This window comes from Dipodomys merriami, unplaced genomic scaffold (assembly GCF_024711535.1).
Source record: "Dipodomys merriami isolate MVZ:Mamm:240054 unplaced genomic scaffold, mDipMer1.0.p SCAF_542, whole genome shotgun sequence".
Classification (NCBI taxonomy): domain Eukaryota; kingdom Metazoa; phylum Chordata; class Mammalia; order Rodentia; family Heteromyidae; genus Dipodomys; species Dipodomys merriami.
The window spans coordinates 251683-270684 of record NW_027206116.1 but is presented as its reverse complement, the minus strand read 5'-3'; the positions used below and the strand labels follow the sequence as shown (position 1 = coordinate 270684).

General features: G+C 41.4%; 1 long non-coding RNA gene across 2 annotated transcripts in view; it reads right to left on the bottom strand.

The window, feature by feature from the left end:
* The window catches only part of LOC138811636 (uncharacterized), a 189083-nt gene that overhangs the window by 120730 nt on the left and 49351 nt on the right, over positions 1-19002 (bottom strand). For both annotated transcript variants that reach the window (XR_011367461.1, XR_011367462.1), the window contains exon 2: positions 6213-6275. This is a non-coding gene — a long non-coding RNA (uncharacterized lncRNA). The remainder of the gene's footprint in view (positions 1-6212; positions 6276-19002) is intronic.

The following is a 19002-nucleotide window of genomic DNA, read 5'->3' as shown; positions in this document are numbered from 1 at the left end:
AAGAATGATTAACATGGCTGGGAAGGTGGCTCAGTGGTAGAGTGCACACATGAGGCCCTAGGTTCAATTCCTCAGCCCCGTATAAGCAGAAAAAGCCAGTAGTGGCGCTGTGGCTCAAGTGGTAGAGTGCTAGGCTTCAGCTGAAGAGCTGAGGGACAGCGCCCAAGCCCAGAGTTCAGGCCCCATGACTGGCAAAAAAAAAAAAGAATGATTAACAGGCAGAAGCCAAGAGATGTCAGATTGAAATATGGATCTACACAGAGAAAGCTGAAGCTAGCACTAGTGGCTTACGCCTACAATCCCAGCTACTTAGAAAGCCAAGATCTAAGGATCGCAATTCAAACCAAGCCTGGTCAGGAAAGTCTGTGAGACTCTTTTTTTCTTTTTTCTTTTGGTGGTTGTGGGGCTTGAACTCTGGGTCTGGGCGCTGTCCCTCAGCTCTTTAGCTCAAGGCGAGCGTTCTACCACTTGAGCCACAACGCTATTTCTAGTTTTCAAGTGGTTTATTGGAGATAAGAGTCTCACAGACTTTTCTGCCTGGGCTGGCTTTGAACTGTGATCCTCAGATTTCAGCCTCCTCAGTAGCTAGGATTACAGGCGTGAGCCACCGGCGCCCGGCTTGTGAGACTCATCTCCAGTTAACCACCAGAAAACCCCAAGTGGAGCTGTGATTCAAAGTGATAGAGCACTAGCCTTGAGCAAAAAGAACTCAGGGACAGAACCCAGGTCCTGAATTCAAGCCCCATGATGGACAAAAAAAGGAAGTTCACTGGAAATAACCATATGAGACTTACTTTGTTAATAATGTCCATAACAGTAACTAATTCTCTAAACAATCAGTAACAATTGTGGGTTTTTATAACATATATAAAAATAAATGCAGCTGGGAACTAGTGGCTCACGCATATAATCCTAGCTACTCAGAAGGCTGAGATCTGAGGACTGTGGTTCAAAGCCAGCCTGAGCAGGAAAGTCTGTGAGACTCTTATCTCCAATAAACCACTCAGAAAAAAAATGGAAGTGGCACTGTGGCTCAAGTGGTAGAGCGCTAGCCTTGAGCTGAAGAGCTGAGGGACAGCGCCCAGGCCCAGAGTTCAGGCCCCACAACCGGACCCAAAAAAAAAAAAAAAAAAAAAAAAAGAAAGAAAGAAAAAAGAAAATGAAAGAGAATTCCAGATACACAACTAATAGCAGATCAAAATAAAGATAGAAGGTAACAATCCACAACTAAAGAAAGTTGTAAATTTTCCAGAAATAATAAAGCACAGAATGTTTGGTACTTACAAGAAATTATAAACTTCTACTAATAAATACTAAATCTTGAATAGGAAAACTATTTTAAAAATTATATTTCAATAGTATACATTTTTACAACCTAAACCATAAATAATGTATTTGTAACCAAAATCCCAATAGAACATTTTTTAGGACAAAGAACTTTAGGAAGTAATTTTTAACTTCATCTAAAAATGATAAATATGAAACCAACCAGGAAAACCCTTTGGAGAAAAGAGGAACATAACATGGCAGTAAGTCCTCTCTATTGCTTGTTTATCACACAGCCATGATCCTTACAACAGTATAATAGAATTTACAGACTTGTCAATGGAACAGGAAACTTAATAAATTAGCAAGTAAATATGCAAACTTAATATATAACAAATCAAATTTCAAAGCAAAAGGAAAAATACAAGAGATTTTAAAATGTGGTGTTTGGACTGGTGCCACGTCATTTGGAAAAACATAAAGTATGATTCTGACTTCACTGCTTATACCCAAATAAAATCCAGATGGATTCTATTTTTATAATAGCTGAGTAGGGAAGATTTCTCTAAGCATTTCATCAAGTTTGGTGTCTATAGGAGAAAAAAAAAAAAGGTTATAAATTGATCATTAGCTAATAGTATAGAAAGCCTGTTCCGTGTGGGACAGTTCTAAGGATCTAATTTATCTACGATTAAATCTAAGTGGTGCATACTTAATCTCCTAAAGTGATCTCTTAGGCAGCTCCTGCCCTCACCTGTCCCCCAAATGCAGCCATTGTTCTTCCTTACGGCAGCCTCGGCACACGCAGTCCTGCTGCTCCTGGCTGATTGGCTCTTTCTTACCTGAAGCTTCTGACCCTTCTTCACCCATCACACTCAGATGAAGTGCGCCTGGGAGAATACAGGGCTAGCTGTTCACTGCTTCTCTTGACAGCCTGAGGATACAGCCAAGAAGTGAGGGAAAGAGAAATCCCAGGGGCAAGTGATGACTAGTCAGTCATAGGCAGGAGATGTGCTAAGGCTGTTCCGCCGCCTCCCTCTGACTGCCCAGGCCAGGCCAGGATGGCTGTGCAGCCTTTCCAGAGTCATCATATGTGGCTGAGTGACTCACTGCTGAGCAACAGGTGATGTCTTCATAGCCAGTCATGAGACAGTGGCCAGTGCAAGCAAGGCAGTGTCCTGCATCCCCTCCCCACCGCCTTCCCCACCTCACATTGCTTCTCACTCTCACTCTTGCTGGCCTGGGCTTACTTCTCTCACTTGATGCCTTGGGACTTAATCTATGTTCCAACTGTCCATCATGAGATCAAATAGAGGGTATTCTTTAAGTCTGATGAGGACATTAACACACAGATTGGTCAGGAGACTTGCTAAAGATCACCCAGCTAGTTATTCGTGTGCTTGGTTTTGAACCCCAGGAAATTAAGAGTCTTATTAACTAGGAAGACAAAAGCTTAATAGAAAATACTATCCTTATATTTGACCTATGGAATACTATCTTGGGGATTGGACATGTACCTTTTGAGTTGACCATCACTCTAATGAAATGCCTGAGGCCATTAAGTGATAAAGGGAATAGGCTTATTTGACCTTCTAGTTCTGGAGGTCCCTGTTCAAGGTCCAGTGGCCCTGTTGCTTTTGGCTCCTGTGTAGTGCAGAACATCATGGAGGAGCATGTGGCAGAGAAAATTGTTCACTTCATGAGCCAAGAAGCAAAGCAGAAAAGGAAGAGACTAACGTTCCACAATCCCCCTTGAAGACACCCTCAATGACCACTTAACTCCACTACCTCCTTATAATGCCACCTGGGAATCAACATGGGCCTTTAGGGGAGCACCATAGCAGACCGAGAGAGAATTGCCCACTGGTGTCACCTCTATTCAAGTGTCACAGCAGGAATCCCAGACTATACACAATGGCAAACAAATAAGCAGAACAGATAATGCTCACTGATGCTATGATGATATATGCAGAATTGTTAAAATTGTAAATAAATTACTAGAGTATGTTTGAACAAAATGTTGAATACAAGGACAATATATTTTATATTGTTTTTATAAACAAAAATAGCTTTTATAAGTAGAAACCAGAAATAAATATTACATAAAATATGCAAGATACTCACAAAACGAAAATACATTCTCAAGGGAAATTAATAAAGTGTAAATGCACACACCTGTAATCCTAGCACTTGGCAGGCAGAGGCAAAGATCACAAGTTCAAAAGAAATTTTTTATATATACATGTGTATAGATACACATATATATGCTTATATATGCATGCACACAAATATACATACATACATAAAGATTAATAAGGATCCCAATTATCAAGACATAGGTCATATTACTAAGTTATAAAACTCAGTATTCTTCAATTTTCATCATAGGACAATTTTACACACTTATATTAGAAAATGTGAAACATTTAAAATAGCATTATAAATAATATCAAAAAAAAACTAGAAAAATCGCATGTCCATTGATACTTGGCAGCCAACGAATAAGCAAAGTGATTTGTATCCCTGCAATGGATTACTATATATCAATAAAAATGAACTACAGCTACTTATAGTAAGATGAACCTCATTAATAAAAATAAATAAAAGGCCGGGCGCCAGCAGCTCACGCCTGTAATCCTAGCTACTCAGGAGGCTGAGATCTGAGTATCACAGTTCAAAGCCAGCCCAGGCAGGAAAGTCCGTGAGACTCTTATCTCCAATAAAACCACTAGAAAACCGGAAGTGGCGCTATGGCTCAAGCTGTAGAGCACTCGCCTTGAGCTGAAGAGCGCAGGGACAGGGCCCAAGCCCAGCCCAGAGTTCAAGCCCTACAACCGACCAAAAAAAAAAAGAATAAATAAAAGGAAAAGTGATGCAAAAATGCATTAACTTGGTGTCTGTCTATTATAAAGTTCAAAATAGTTAAAACTATTTAATGAGGGCTGGGAAGGTGGCTCAGTGGTAGAGTGCTTGCCTAGCATGCATGAGGCCCTGGGTTTCTCAGCACCACATAAACAGAAAAAGCCAGAAGTAGTACTGTGGCTCAAGTGGTAGAGTGCCAGTGCCCAAGGCCCCACGACCGACAAAAAAACAAACAAACAAAAAACGATTTAATGAAGGTTTCCCACTGAATATCAAGAAGTGCTATGATTATGAAGGGCACAGATCTAAGCTGCAGTTTGCTGTCTCTACCTCAGTAGAGATGGCACCGGTGTTCATTTAGTTATAATTTATTAAAATTTACTAAAAAAAGATGCCATCTTTTCATGGCATCTTCTGCATATATTTTCACATGTTGCAGGTTTTTAAAGTGAACAAAAAGTTTGTAGATGTTCTCATTTAACTCTCATCTTTGTGTGTTATATGCATATAGGTAGAAAAATCCCAAAACATTGTATTAATTTACTTACAGGGTGTTGTCTCTGTATCTCTGTAACCTACTTGTAGTCTGGGGTTTTGCAATAAGTACATACAACTTTGTAATTAATTAAAATAAGACCTTCTAGCAGATAAAAATGTGCCAGGAAAGCATAGCAGGCTGGCCAACTTTTTTACACAACATCCCAGACCCTCTTCCAAATACAAGAGCCAAAAACACTCCAAATCTTTCCCAAGCAGCCTGTAATTTTCCACAGCCATGGACAAGGCAGTAAGTGGGCAGTAGCCAGGTGGGACAACTGTGAAATTTATGAACATATATCAAACTTACATGCCACTTCCAAGTTTAATTAGGTCTAAAAGGAAAAATAATCCCACCCGCTTCTGCAGCTACTTATTATATACTCAAGAGACCTATTCCGTAAAAGTTTTTATTTCATGGTTACATTTTCACCAGCAACACACACACACACACACACACACACACACACACACACACACACACACGCACACACACACACACACACGCACACACACACACACACACACACACACCTTTTTTGGGGGGGAGAAGGGAGTACTGGGGTTTGAACTCCAGGATTTGCGTTTGCTAGGAAGATATCCTACCACTTCAGCCATACCCCCAGTCCTTTTTGCTTTTGTAATTTTTCAAATTGGATTTCACTTATTTCCCAGGAAGGTCTAGACCACTCCGTCCTCTTCCTTGCCCTTCCCACACAGCTGGGAAGACAGGCACATGCCACCACGCCCAGCTTTTTTATTGACTGAGCTAGTATCTCTGAATTTGTCCTCACTAGCCTCAAGCACAGAAGTGTGAACCACCACACCCAATTCCTTTCCTTTTTTAAAACCAAAAGAGGACTGTGCCAAAAGTTTCCAACTCCAGCCCTCAGCCACCTATAGCAAAGGGGCTATCTCAGACAACTGAGGGTAGAAAGCACAGTCCGCCCTCTCTGTCCCCTCCTTAGGCTTTTGACATAACTCTCTGAACTTTGCCCTTCATCCAGGGATTAAACCAGTGGTATGCTGACAAATATTTAATAACCAGCTTTCAGGAAGGTTGGGGGGGGGGGGGAGTGTTGCAGTTGCCAGTTTCCATGGTGGAATCATTCCATTCTAGACTATTCAAAATGTCCATCACATCACTGAACATGGAGTGACAAGAGATGGCCAGTAGGTGCTAGTTCCACCATTCAGGTTCAACAGACAAGCACAACTCAAGAGCACAGATAACAGTAAAATGTGATGATTCAGAAATAATCAACTTGGGACATTGGATACCTTTGTTTTCAATGCAATTATATGCTTATAAGCCTTCATTTTCAATAATGATTACGTCTAATAACCATCTCAGAAAATTTCAGACATTTTACAATTCAGCTCATGACCACCAGAATCACAACCTGCCAGACTTTCTTATGACTCCAAATCAGACTCAACTTCTTACAAACTGCCCCCCCCATCCCCAGTTCTGCAGTGGGAGATATACAAACACCACACCAGATGCCTTGGGGGCTGCTGCATGTCTACATGCCTACTGTGCTTACCTGTCATCCAGATCTGAACCTTCCTCGAAGACTTTCTGCTATTCAGTCAAGGTCTTCTTTTTCCTTTGGGTTAGAAAAAGGAAACAAATACTTACTAAATTAAACTTAAAGCTTGTTATATATGACCTGGCACTGGGGGCTCACACCTGTAATCCTAGCTACTCAAGAAGCTGAGATCTGAGGATGCTGTCTCAAAGCCAACCTGGGCAGGAAAACTGTGAGACTCTTATCTCCAATTAATCACCAGAAAACTGGAAGTAGCACTGTGGCTCAAAGTGGTTGAGAGCTCAGGGACAATGCTCAGGCTCTGAATTCAAGCGCAAGCGCGTGTGTGGACGTGCGCACGCGCGCGCACACACACACACAAACACACACACACACACACACACACACACGAGACAAAAAAAAACCTTAAAAAAAAAAAGAAAGAAATGTTTAGAATAATATCCTGATGTTTCAGGTCATTATCAAGTGAAGTGTCTTCCATTTGTCAAGAGGATAACCACATTCATTATTAAAACCAAGACTATGTCCTTCAAACACACAATCTGCCTTTGTCTTAACTAATGAGCTAGAGGATTCATCCATTCATTAATCAAGCTTTCCAGGCATAGGAGGAAATATAGTACTTGAAGTAGTCAAGATTTTCATTCTTGTGGAATTTATGGCCTAGTTAAGAGGGACATATAGACGCTAACCACATGAGCACATGCATGGTTTCATGTGTTGTAAGTACCAGGAATAACAAAGAAAAGAGTCAATAATTATTTCAGATAGATCTTTCTTAGCCTGGGGTCCTTGGGGAACTTTCTATTTGTAAGACATTTAACACAGAAACAGGGGTACAAAGGGTGAACAAAGGCAGCGTTTTCGCTACGTTGAAAATGAACTGTGCAACTTGTAGGTGGGAATGAGAGAGAAAAACTGGGAATAAGAGGAGACATTCTTCAAATGTACTCATTACCTGATTTACATAACTGTACCCCCTCTGTACATCACCTTTATATTAACAATAAAAAGAGATATTTAAGCTAAGATCTAAGATCAACAGGAGTCACACAGCCACAAATCAGAAAAGCATTCCATGGTAGGCCTTGAAGTAGGAGAGAACTTGGTCCAAGGCAATGAAAGACAGGAGCTACATAGTCCAATCACAGCCAGGCGCTGGTGGCTCACACCTGTAATCCTAGCTACTGAGGATCTCGGTTCAAAGCCAGCCCGGGCAGGAGAGACCGTGAGACTCCGATCTCCAATAAACAACCAGAAAACTGGAAGTGGTGCTGTAGCTCAAGTGGTTGAGCGCTCGCCTTGAGCTGAAGAGCTGAGGGACAGCGCCCAGGCCCAGAGTTCAAGCCCCACAGCCGACAAAAACAAAAAACAAAACAAAACAAAACAAAAAAAAACATAGTCCAATCACACTAAAAAAAAAACTATTGGTTATTAATATAGACTCTATTTCCTCCTCACTCTATTTACTCCCCCTCTCCAGCACTTTCTAGAACTCTGGGCCTGGGTGCTGGCCCTGAGCTATTTTGCTAAAGGCTAGCCCTCTGCTACTTTGGGCCACAGCGCCACTTCCAGTTTTTAGGTGGTTAATTGGAGATAAGAGTTTCACAGCTTTCCTGCCCCAGCTGGCTTTGAACCATGATCTTCAGATCTCAGCCTCCTGAGTAGCTAGGATTACAGATGTGAACCACTGGCGCCTGGCCTCTCCAGCACTTTCTAAGAGAGTGGATCCTCTTTCTACAAAGCCCTTTTGGTTACTTCTGATAGAAAAAAATGTTGAGGATATAAGTTGTGACCGAGTATAATTGTTTGTTATATTCATGGAATAAAAACCTCAAGAGTGAGCCAGAGGGAGGGCTGAGAGCCAGGGAGTCTTCACAGTGCCTTAGGGAGGTAGATTAGACTACTGTGGTAGCCTGAGGATCACAAGCTGGGAGGAAGAGAGAAGATGGGATATTTCACTTTCTGGAGCCCTGCCTGCAGCAGAGGTCTACAGCAGCTGTTGAGTGTGTGCACTGACATTCCAGATCCAGTCAGAAGGCCCCTCCCGCCTCAGGCCTCACCCCCATCAGGAAGCTGTTGCTAGTTACCATTCAGTCCACCAAAACAACATCTTTTCCCTGTGTTCCAGCAGCCCTAAGGAAAGTTGTGACTTCCTGCTATTGCTAATCTTGGATTTCCTCAACTTCCCCTACTTCCTGACCATTCAAAAAGTACTTCTGGAACCAGTGGCTTTGGCTTTATCTGGGAACATCTTAAAATGCTGAATCTCAGGCTCCCAGGTCAAACTTGCTGAGTCTGAATCTGTATTTTTACATATGTTTTGAGATCCAGGTGAGCTAGAGAGGGGGTTCAAAGGTAGAGTACTTGCTTAGCATGCTTGAGGCCCTGGTTTGATTCCCAACACCATAAATAAAAATATAAGTAAATGATCCATGTCCTCAGGACTACAGTCCCCTAAGTAACAAATAGCCTATATTAAATTTCCTTCTGTTTGAAATACCTAGATACATGGATGGATTCTCTTTTCTGGCAGGAGCCTAACTGATTCCTTTTTTTTGTTCACCTTGTCACCTATTTTGAGCACTCATCACCTATTCTAGTCTATTACAACTTTGTTGGTTGGTTTGAGACAAATCTTGGTCTATAGCCTATAATTCTCTTGCCTCTATTTCCCAAATGCTAAGATTATAGGCTTATGCCATCATGTCCAAATGAATTATTATATTAAGACCCATCTCTCATTTGGTTGCTGACCAATTCTTTGTTCCTCTTTATATTCCTTCAAAATTATGCAAACATTGCTCTGATTTTTAATTATTCAATATTGTCAAAGAGAAATTCGGTTGCTTTGTTGGTAATCTATTATTTTGTGCTTTCTCTACATAAATTCCTATGGAATATTTTGTTGCCCTTAAGTTTTCATATTTATCTATGTAATCATGTTGACCATTGACATTAATATTAGTCCTGCTTTAGGAAATGGCTTATGTACCCCATGCTATTTTTTGTCCAAGGAGCATTTGTCTTTTGTCAGAAGGCCACTATGACTAAGTTCCATAGGTTCTCATTTTGGTGAGTGTAAAGCCAATGAGCTCAAGCAAAACAAAGAATGGTGAAAGATTTACCACCAGCAGTGAATAAGGAAAGCATCAGAGTTTCTTACAAAGTAAGACTTTCCCCTCAAACAAAGGACGGGTATGTATAGGGGTGGGTACCTTTCTGGTCATGCTCAGTATAAGTATTCAAAAGTAAAGTTCAGGAAGTGGCACTGTAGTGCTCACCTTGAGCTGAAGAGCTGAGGGACAGCACCCAGGCCCAGAGTTCAAGCCACATGACTGACAAAAAAAAAAAAGTATTTCAAAAGTAAAGTTCAAAAGCAAAGATAGGGCTGGGAAGGTAGCTCAGTGATAGAGTGCTTGCCTCACATGCATGAGGCCCTGAGTTCAATTCCTAAGCACCACATAAAGAAAAAGCCAGAAGTGGTGCTGTGGCTCAAGTGGTAGAGCACTAGCCCTGAGCTGAACAGCTAAGGGACAGCACCCAGGCCCAGAGTTCAAGCCCCACGACCACCAAAAAAAAGCAAAAGCATGGGCTGGGAAGTTGGCTCAGTGGTAGAGTGCTTGCCTTGCATGCCTGAGGCCCTGGGTTCAATTCCTCAGCAACACATAAGCAAAAAGAAAAAAGCCGGGAAGTGGTGCTGTGGCTCAAGTGGTAGAGTGCTAGCCTTGAGCTGAAGAGCTGAGGGACAGCGCCCAGGCCCAGAGTTCAGGCCCCATGACCGGATTTAATAAGCAAAAAAAAGAAAAAAAGAAAAAAAAACAAAAAAACAAAAAGCAAAGATAGTGGGCACAATTCTGGACATGCTCAGATTTAAAATGAGACAAGTTTGCTATAGTTCACCTAAAAGAATGAGTCAGAGTAACTCAGTGACCTTGGCTGTGCTCTGTAAGTTTATCCAGAGTTTTAGCTGAAACAAAAAGAAAGTACCACTGTGAAGACACCTAAACATAGAAATTTGCCTCTAAAGGTACTTGCCTCCATGGCTAACATCAGATTTTCCAACACTGTACTGGAGGTGTGGCTCAAGGGTAAAACACTGCCTACTCAAGTTTAAACCCCAAGACTTGCAATTTTAAAAAGAAAAGATTTTTCTTTCACCTGCAATAATACATTTTTAAAGGTTATGGTTCCTCTCCTGCACTCAGAGAATAATTTTCCATTTACTTTATACTATAGTAATTCTATAGAGCACTTTAAAAAAACATAACAATAACAATAATAAACCTCAACTTATTTTTGAATAGGATTCAATTTATACCAATAAGTAGAGGTCATGGTGTCATGAGATCCCCTTGCTCTTGCTCCCTTTGTGTATTAAAATAGTTGTCTTTAGGGCTGGGAAGGTGGCTCAGTGGTAGAGTGCTTGCTTTGCATGCATGAGGCCCTAGGTTTGATTCCTTAGCATCACATAAGCAGAAAAACGCCAGAAGTGGTGCTGTGTGGCTCAAGTGGTGCAGTGTTAGCCTTGAGCTGAAGAGCTGAGGGACAGCGCCCAGGCCCAGAGTTTAAGCCCCACGACAGACAAAAAAATAAAAAATAAAAAAAAATAAATAAATTGTCTTTCACCTCATTTGTTAGGAAATGTAAAGACTTGGAAAAAATATTAATTGAAGTTACCCAGTCCCAAAGAAATTTAGATTCCATGGTTTCCCTTATTTGCAATAATTAGTATACATATAGGATAATCTTATCAGATGAGCTGAAAAGCTCAAAAACCATGTACAAATGACCATATAAGATGATGCTAAGTGAAATGAACCCCAAGACACAAGAGGTCTTTATTGCTATTGTTTTAAATGTACCATGTGATTTTATTTTTTGTTGTTGTTTCCTTTGTATGTTCCTTCCCTATGGCATATCTCCTGTTGTCATTGTATTTGATTTTGATACCTTGTATCTTGTATATACATACATCTAATCTGGGGAGGGGAAGGGGAATAACAAAATGCTGAAACAAGGACACTGGCTGACCCATTGCAACAAGGATACCCACAGGACAGTATATTGGAAACAAACTTTACAACTTTGGGCAGGGGGGTGGTGGTGGTGGTAGGAGTATGGGAGGTGGGGAGTGGGGGCAGGGATAGTGGGACAACAACAAGGAAGGAAAAGGGTATCAATGATCAACAAGTAATGTACTCATTGCCTTACTCATGTAAATGAAACCCCTCTGTACAACATCTTAACGATAAAATAAAATTAGACTTAGTAAGGGTGTGGCTCAAGCAGTGCAACCTAACAAGTATGAGGCTCTGAGTTTCAAACTCTAGTACTGCTAAAAGTAAAATCTATTCATCACCTGGGCTGGGGAATCATGTCACATGATTGACATTGAATTTTCTTGCTGACTTTTAGGTCAGATGCATTTGTGGATAGAAGCATACAAGGCCCCATCCTTGTCTCCTATTCCTTCTCCCATTGCTACCCACCTCTACCTACCATACTATTCCCAGAATCCTACCATTTTTACCAAAATGATTTTCCCTAGAGAACTACTCGTTCCAGGATGTAGTACTTTATACATCCTGAGATTTGCAGCTTCTGAATATGGGTGGAGTAGAGTTTGGGGAAATAAGGGGGTTAGGACCCCCTACTTTCAAGCTAAAAGATAATTTCCAAATGAAGACAGGATGTAATGGTATAAAGGTGTGTTGATATTTCAGTTTAAGGCATTGCTTTCCAAAAGGGAGTTCTAGGCTAAGAAGAACCTTACCCAGATTCCTTGTGAACAGAACAGCTGAACAAGGTCCCCTGAAGACTTTGTCATACACTGTTTTTCTTAGCAGCCAAGATTTATAGTTTTGCATTGTTTGTGCATATGTTAATAAAAGGATGAAGGACAATATATAGTACAGAGTCCTGCTAATCTGCTGCTCTAGAAGCTTCTAAAGTGCCAGCCACTGTGCTTAGTGTGATAAACATGTTGCCTACTAGTCAATCCTCACAACTCCTGACTATTGGTGATGAGGTAAGCCTCCTCCCTGAGGCTTCATGTTTCTGTGTGGAATGAAGGATCTCCAATGAAGTCAAGTTCTCAGCATTTTGTTCACTCATTTGCCCTGGAGAGAGTGGCTCATCCCATTGGTTAATTGGGAGGAGTAAATCAGACATGCCTGGCTCAGCCACATGGTGGTCCTCTGATCTGCCTGTGTTCTGGTCTGCTTGCTCAGGGAGCTTACTGGAACACAGCTGCCCCTAGAAGGGGACTTACGATCTCAATCACTGCCTGGGCCTCATGGGTATGTCTAATGTTGGGTTGCAGGAATAGCAAGCCTAGAATTTCTAAGCATCAAAGCTTGATATATGCCAGGCACAAATGGCTCACATGTGTAATCCTAGCTACTCTGGAGGCTAGATTCTAAAGATTGTAGTTCAAAGTCAGCTTGGATAGGAAAGTGCATAAGACCCTTCTCTCTCCAATTAACCACAAAAAAATAAAAAAATTAAAATTAAAATTAAAAAAAAATCCCTGGAGGTGGAGGTTGGCTTAAGGGTTAAGTGCTAACCTTAAGCTAAGACACAAACAAACAAGGCCTATAGTTCAACCCAGTACACACACACACATCCCTTTGTTTACAGCTGATTTCCTAGGAAAACATGTTTATATTAATCTAACTTCTGTCCTCTCAGGTGACGGAAGTTGCCTAAATGAAGAAGCTGGAAAAGTCAATGTTGATCCTTCAGTATCCCAAATTTGTATTGTTAGCATCTGTGCTTCAAGGTGCATGAACACAAGCACTGAGCCAACTTATTGCAGACTGTACAGCTCATCCACACAGTGTGGATTCTCACGTCTTTCTGCCTGCAAACACTAAGCACAACACATTGATGGTCATGAACCTCATCAGGGCTGGGTGAGTAAGTGTTATACTAGGGGAGGAAAGTCCCTTCCATGCTCTTACAGAGTCTTTCCTGATGTTCCAGGCAGTGTAGCTTCACCCTGGGTATCTTTCATATCTTTGCAGCCCTGCTGAAGAGCAAACCTTTGTTCTCGTTACTGATCTAGTCGCTTACCTCTTTAAACTTTTATCCAGCCCAGTATAGGTGCTGGTTCAATTTTTGTTAAATTATATTCCTAGCAACCAAACTCCCCAAAGTGACCACTTTCTAAGTACAAGGTCACCAGTTCCCAAGCAGATATTTGTTCTCCTGCCACGTTTAAATTATAGAACCTCTTTGTTCAAGGGTTTTAGGGCCTTTGTTCTTTGATAGTTTTAAATACCTTCTTTTTTTGTGGCAGTACTTGAATTTAGAACCTCATACTCTTGCTTAGCTTTTTCACTCAAGGCTAGTGTGCTCTATCGCTTGAGCCACAACTGCACTTCTTTTTGCTCAGTAGTTATACTTTCTTGGAAATGTCTGCCCAGAATTTTTTTGAAACATGAGTCTCAGATCTCAGCCTCCTGAATAGCTAGGATTATAGGACTGGGCCACAGGAACCCAGCTGGTAGTTTTTAATTTTATTTTTATTCCTTTATATTGTGGGACCAGTGCTGGGGACTGGACTTAGGGCATCACACTTGCTAAATAAGTAAGGGAACACTTGAGTTATGCCTCCAGTCCCTTGCTTGTGATTTTTGTGTTTTTCAGAGAGGGTCTCTGACTTCAGACTGTAATCCTCTGACCTTCATCTTCCAAATAGCTGAGATTACAGGTATGCATCACCACACCTGGATGATAGGTTTTATTTTTTAAGTTTCTCCTACCCTTGTTATGCTGGAGATAGGTGATTGAGAGCATAAGATGCTGTCCATTGACACTCTGTTATTTCATTCACTACACTTCATTCGATCTTACCTGGATTGGGGCTTACAGGAGCCCCAAATACTTAGAACACTACAGAACACAAAAAAAAAAAAATGTTATTGTCTATCATGTAAAAAGCAAGCACCTGCCAGGTTCCTAGTACTGCTAAATGATTATACCTTTAAGAAACCTTCCAAGTAAATACTACTATCCGCATTGCACAAATAAGAAAACCGAGGCTCAGGGAAGTGAAGACATGTGCCCATTGCTGCCCAGCAGTCAGCAGCAGTGCAGGACCTGAGTTGGGGCTGCTGGCTGCAGGGCTGCCTGCCTCTCCTCCATTTGGGGCCCTCTGGACTTGACAGCTGTGGTGACGATTAGACGAGATAACAGGGTGGGGAGTGCTTGGAGAACTAAACATGTAAGATTATGAAGACGTGTGGAGAGCTTTGGCAAGGGCACTGTGATAATAGCCTGGGGAGGGGGAACAAATTGATCTGGCTGGAGTTTCTGTTGTGTAAGAGCTCTGAATCCAGCATTTCTGAAAAGACAGGAGCTGCAGGCCCTCTTACGTTGTGAAGCCATTGTCATCCTGAAGAACAAAGGCAAGAGAGGCGAGCTTGGCTTGAACCAGTTCTATCCGCTAGAGATTCTTTTCTCTGGAGACAAGCGAAAGGCTGAAGGCTGAGAGCGGTGGGGCCATCCACTTGCGGGCCAGGTCCTAAATGTTGATTGATTCCGGACCCTTCTCTGAGCAAGAGCGGTAACTCACAACACATGCTGGACATTTTTTCCATTTCCAATGCATTTGAAAAAAAAAAAACACACAATAGGCCTGCATGTTTATTCTCTGAAATACAGCACGAGGGAGCACACAGACGGCTACATATGTTCCAAATGTTTCACTAGACTCCAGAGGTAGAGAAAAGCCTTTGTTCTCTCATTCTCCCCACAAACATTTACTGAATGATTTTATATGTAAGGCATTGTGCTTGACATCAAGGAAGAAAACAGAGCCCCTTTCTCAAAAACTAAGACTACTGTAAGAAAGACAGACCCACACACTACCTTTTAATGTTATAATATAATGTAAGTACAAAAAAAGAAAATATACAAGATGAGGAACAGGATGAATGATGGAGGAGAGTGTCCATCCCTAGAAGACCCTTCCCTAGGAGAGATGCTGGCTGAATTGGCTTGTGATGATTGATTAGAAATCTTAAACTCAATGGCTCTTGCATCCATGACCCCTATTGTTTGCATCCATATCTAGGGTTGGGAACTCACAAAAGTGCTGCTATATTAATAACTTATTAAATGATCAGAATGTATACAACCTTATGTCCACATTTGTGCAACATGAAAAGATATGGCTCTATTTAAGTTATTAAAACAAATTCCAAGCCGGGTGCTGGTGGCTCACGCCTGTAATCCTAGCTACTCAGGAGGCTGAGCTCTGAGGATCGTGGTTCAAAGCCAGCCCAGGCAGTAAAGAGTCCGTGAGACTCTTTTTTTCTTTTTTCTTTTGGCGGTTGTGGGGCTTGAACTCTGGGTCTGGGCGCTGTCCCTCAGCTCTTTAGCTCAAGGCGAGCGCTCTACCACTTGAGCTACAGCGCCACTTCTGGTTTTCTAGTGGTTTATTGGAGATAGGAGTCTCACGGTCTCTCCTGCCCAGGCTGGCTTTGAACCGCGATCCTCAGATCTCAGCCTCCTGAGAAGCTAGGATTACAGGCGTGAGCCACTGGCGCCCGGCGTCCATGAGACTCTTACCTCTAATAAACCACAGAAAACTAGAAGTGGCACGGTGGGCACTGGTGGCTCACACCTGTAATCCTAGCTAAGCAGGAGGCTGAAATACAAGGATCATGATTCAGAACCAAACACAGACAGCAAAGTCCATCTGACTCTTGTTTCTAATTAGCCACCAAAAAGACAGTTGTGCAGCTGTGGCTCAAATGGTGGAGTGTTAACCTAGAGCACAAAAACTCAACAAAAGCACCCAGGCTCTGAGTTCAGCCCAAGGATCAGCACAAAACAAAACATACTCTATTACAGGAGACCAGAAGTTACAAAATAATAAAATATATAAACAATGGAGAAAGCATTTAACATGACCCTGGCTATGAAAGAGCAAGCAGGAAAACAAACTTTAAGTCAATGAGCAAACAATGAGATTGGTGGCTTTAGTTTTTACCTTAAAGAGCTAGAAAAAGGAAGTCAGATGCAGTGGTTCACACCTGTAATCCTAGCTACTTGGGAGGCTAAGATCAGGGGGATAGAGGTTCCAGGCAAGGCTAAGCAAAATAGTTCTCGAGACCCTATCTCAACAGAAAAGGTTGGGTATGGTGGTAATGCACCTGTCATGGCAACTACAGCAGGATGTGTAAATAAGAGGATTAAGAGACACACTGGCCTGAGCACAAATTAAGACCACATCTCAAAAGTAGTTAGAGCAAAAAAGTGGGAATCATGGTTTAAGTAGTAGAATTCCTGTCTAGCAAATTCACACCCAAGTACCACAAAAAAAAAAAAGATAGAAAATTATGAGGAAATTAAATCTAAAATCTAAAATACACAGATTAAAAGAAACAAAGTGCTGGGTCCTGGTGGCTCACACCTGTAATCCTAGCTACGCAGGAGGCTGAGATCTGAGGCTCTTAGTTCAAAGCCAGCCGGGGCAGGAAAGTCCATGAGACTCTTATCCATAAATCACTAGAAAACCGGAAGTGGTGCTGTGGCTCAAGAGGTAGAGCGCTTGCCTTGGGCCGAAGTGCACAGAGACAGCTCCCAGGCCCAGAGTTCAAGCCCATGACCAACAAAAAACAAAAGAAAGAAAAAAAAGAAAAAAGAAACATGATATCCAATAGCATAAAATAAAAAACCTAGGTATATAGGCAAACATCAATGAAAGCTGCTTGTCTGAAATAAGCAAAATAAACATTAGCTAGCCCTTGTACTCTTATTGGCTTTTTCTCTCAAGCTGAAGTTCTACCGTGGAGTCATATTTCCCTCTTGCTGGTTATTTGGAGAAAAGGAGCTTGTGGACATGTGTGCTTCAGATGATTTTGAACTGTGATTCTCAGATCTCAGCCTCCTGAGTAACTAGGATTAAGGCTGAGGCACCAATGCCAGGCTCTAGGAATTTTTTTTTTTTGTCCGTTGCGGAGCTTGAACTTAAGACATGGGCATTGTTGGTGAGCTCTTTCACTCAAGGCTAGCTCTAGCACTTGGAGCCACAGTGTCACTTCTGGTTTTCTGGTGGTTAATTGGAGATAAGAGTCTCATAGACTCTCCTTCCTAGGCTGGCTTTGAACCATGATCCTCAGATCTCAGCCTCCTGGGTAGCTAGGATTAGAGATGTGAGACACCAGTGCCTTGCTCGCTAGGAATATTTTTAAAGGACAGTGGGGCTTCTTCCTAGAATATAAACTTGGTTTATATTGCTAAAACCAATTAATGTAATTTACCTTATCAACAGGATATGGTATGTTTCAGTAGATATAGGAAAAGTATTTGACAATATTCAATATCCATTTATGATAAGAACTCTTCAACCTCAAAACAAAGTAGCAACAACCTTTTGGAGAAGCAATTACAATATCATTCATAAAGATATCTAAAAAGGGGCTGGGAAGGTGGCTCAGTGGTAGAATGCTTGCCTTGTATGCATGAGGCCCTGGGTTCGATTCCTCAGCACCATATAAGCAGAAAAAGCTGGAAGTAGTGCTGTGGCTCAAGTGGTAGAGCACTAGCCTTGAGCTGAAGAGCTGAGGGACAGTGCCCAGGCCCAGGGTTCAGGCACCATGACTGGCAAAAAAAAAAAGATATCTAAAAAGTTGAACTACTTAAGGATAAATTTAATAAAATAAACCGAACACTTCTGAGAGAAACTACAGTATATATATATAATGTTCATAGACTAGAAAATTAGTAACATCAATTTTTCCAAAATATGTATCTTTAATTCAATCCCTTTTGGAATCTTGGTAGTTTTAGAGATTAAGTTAATTCCAAATTAGCAAAGGCATCTAATAACAAAGACAATTTGAAAAAGACCCCAGTTGAAAGATTTATTTATATTCAGGGAAGTGTAAGTTAAAATCATAACAAGAACCACTATGAATAACCTGAATTTTTTGCGTAAAAGCTAACTATTTCAAACAAGACAATACTAAGTGTTGGTGAGGATGTACAACAACTGAATCTGCAACAACAGTGTTGGATAGAATGGGGCCACTTAGAAAAACTAGGGGCAATTTCTTTGTTACCTATTTTGCATACAACTCAAAATTTCATTCATAGAAAATACATATTAACACAAATATAAATGTTTGTGCAGGCTACACCTGCCTAGAAAATGCAAGGCAGTCCAAAGTATAGACAAATGTTTCTAGCAGCACTTTTCATAACATTTCAAAACTGAAAACCACACAAATGCTTATTAAGACAAATGATAGGGACTGGGAAGGTGGCTCAGTGGTAGAGCACTTGCCTTGCATGTATGAGGCCCTGGGTTCGATTCCTCAGCACCATATAAGCAAAAAGAAAAAAGCCGGAAGTAGCACTGTGGCTCAGGTGGTAGAGCGCTAGCCTTGAGCTGAAGAGCTGAGGGACAGCGCCCAGGCCCAGAGTTCAGGGCCCACAACCAGGCCCAAAAACAAAATTAAAAAAAAAAAAGACAAATGATAAATGAATAAGCAAATTGTGGTAAATGGGCACAGCAGACTACTATGTGATTAAAAAAGAAGAAAAAAGCATTCTACTATGCATGATTGAAAAGTGAAGATCTCAAAGGCTATGCTAAGGAAAAAAGCCCAGATGTGTTGATATTACATTATGTTATTAATAAGGAACTATAAGCTGAGTGCTGGTAGCTCACACCTGTAATCCTAGCTACTCAGGAGGTTGAGATATGAGGATCTCAATTGGAAGCCAGCTTAGACAAAAAAGTCCAAGAGACTCTTATCTCCAATAA